We start from the raw sequence: 2,500 nt of genomic DNA on the forward strand, positions 1-2,500 counted from the left end.
TGTGTCTCAAGCCTTCTTGTCGGTGACTTTTATGAGCGTGTGTGTATGTTTGTGTGTTTATGTGTGTGTATCTCAAGCCATCCTCCGAGAAGTGAGACCAATGATGACTGAGGGCCAGCCATCTGGAACAGATGAGTTAATTTAAAACTGGACTGATTCCCCTGCCTTATTTTACGATTGTGGCTGTGACATGCAGTTTGTCAGGGTGGCAATGTTTGCCACCGTGTCTTTCTGTTAATCTCTGTATGTGGGCGTGTGTGTGTGTGTGTGTGTGTGTGTGTGTGTGTGTGTGTGTGTGTGTGTGTGTGTGTGTGTGTGTGTGTGTGTGTGTGTATGTGTGTGTGTGTGTGTGTGTGTGTAGGGTGGCTGTCAAGGTGGAATTGCTGAGGACATGGTGTGTGTGTGTGTGTGTGTGTGTGTGTGTAATAAAATAGCCAGATGTGTGTTGTCTATGGTGATTTATCCAGCCTCTCTGTCTGCTCTCTGTCTGAGTGGAGGAGGGTGAAATTAATTAATGTGCAGCCTCATCTTCTCATCGCCACGCCGACAGACAAAACAAATCACACCCCTCCATTTCATCCTCCCTTTCTTCCTCTGTTTTGATTTAACGATGACAATTGCATACAAATTTGGAACCAACATCTCCTTCACCCTGCTGCAAATCTTTTTTTTCTTTATATGCCTCTCAGCTGTTCAATAGCCTTCTTCCTGATGGGATGTGCGAGAGGAATAATTCACGGTCACATTCCTGCTCAGTACACAGTGAGCTGGTTTTCATTGCCACAGAAGGCACCTCAGAGTGGAACGTGTGGACAGGGGGTCTTATAGGGGTCTTTCAATCTCAATAGCCTTTCACTCAAGAATGACTCATTTTTTATGACTCATTCAAATGTCTTGTACATTTGTACAAAGATATTTCAACAGTTGTCCCCCATATCATTCTGTGGTTATTCTACTGAGGTCTTTTCATTAGAGTTTTTAAGAAGTTTTCATGAGAGTTTCTAGAGAAAGTTTTTTTTATTATTTTCTTTATAGTGTTTTCATTTCACATTGAGCGACTAAACCGTCACTCTGTGCCCTTACACTGTCAGGTGCTCCAGATGGGTCACTCAAGGGCATCTCTAAAGGACATCCTACAGAACAAGAGCATGCTTCTCGGATCAGAGTTGGACTGATAGATCTCGTCTTTTTTGACTATGCACTTGCATTGAGAACACATACACACAGAGAGACACACAGAGAGACACACATATGCACACACAAACACACACACACACACACACACACACACACACACACACACACACACACACACACACACACTCACACACACTCCACTGCCGAAGTAATGGATTGCAGAGTTGTACGTCATTGCAAGGCCCAGCGATGCCTCAGTCTTCAGTCTTAATTCCCAACTCCCCCTGCTGACTCACGGCATATTCAGGAGCCGTTTGTCACGCCGGACAGTGCCATTCCCAACAACAAGCAGGAGCGATGTCCAATTTTCTTTTGGGGAATGGCACGAATACATCTTCCTGCACCAGGAGACCGAGTGCTGCATCCTGTACAGCGGGAGAACATGGGTCATTTCTGTGGAGGAGGAGGGAGGGAAGAGGCTGAGAGAGAGAGAGAATAAAGAAAGAGAAGAGTGTGTATTTTCTTCAAAGACATCTTTGTGTATGAGGTCATGTGTGTGTCTCTGTGTTGTACACACATGCTGTGTATGACTATGTGTGTTACTATTATGTTGGTAAGAAGATGTGCATGCGTGTGTGTGTGTGTGTGTGTGTGAATGGTAAATGTGTATGTTAGTGTAATTGTGTGCTGCCGTTCTTGGCACCACAATGCCCCTCTGCCTCCGTACGTGATAGAGCGGGCAGTTAATTTGCTGCGAGCTTGTCTATCTCTCATTCTCCCCCCAGAGAGGAGAGGCTTCCTGCGCATCATTAGGGTGATCCATCAGCCGGCCCCAGATTTATGGGAACAAATCCACTCTCTCATTTACAAAGAGGCCTAGCCGCCATGCTATCAGCACGAGAGGTTGGGGAATAGTGTCCGAGTTATTCCCTGCTTATACGTGACCTTGGAGACTTTCTTTCTCTTTGTCACCTGAGGTCCTTCTCATATGTGTCACAACAAGACCACAAGGGCTTTCTTTGGAAGTGTGATTTTTGTGAAAAGATGCATTATAATTGCCATCTACATCTCATAATTTTATTTCATTGCACCAGGAATAGACTAAGGTTGCAGAGGGTAAGTGGCGTGGTGTCAAAGAGTATTGGCAATGTCCAGGACACCAGGTATCTAGGACGCAGTGGTGTGCCAGTTTGAACTTCCTCAAACTAATTGGGAATATGAAGGAGGTGGGGGGGATTATCAACCTACTTTCACAGAGTTGATGGTTTATTGTGGCTTTATAATACATGTTTTAATCTAATTCATCACGTTATGTGTGTTGGGATGATGAAGGGATGATAATGATGATGCTAGATAGTCATAG

The sequence above is a fragment of the Alosa pseudoharengus genome, unplaced genomic scaffold (assembly GCF_046254945.1).
Source record: "Alosa pseudoharengus isolate Yale_2024_CS ecotype anadromous, Long Island Sound unplaced genomic scaffold, YU_APseudo_1.1 YU_APseudo_1.1_scf_19, whole genome shotgun sequence".
Lineage (NCBI taxonomy): Eukaryota > Metazoa > Chordata > Actinopteri > Clupeiformes > Clupeidae > Alosa > Alosa pseudoharengus.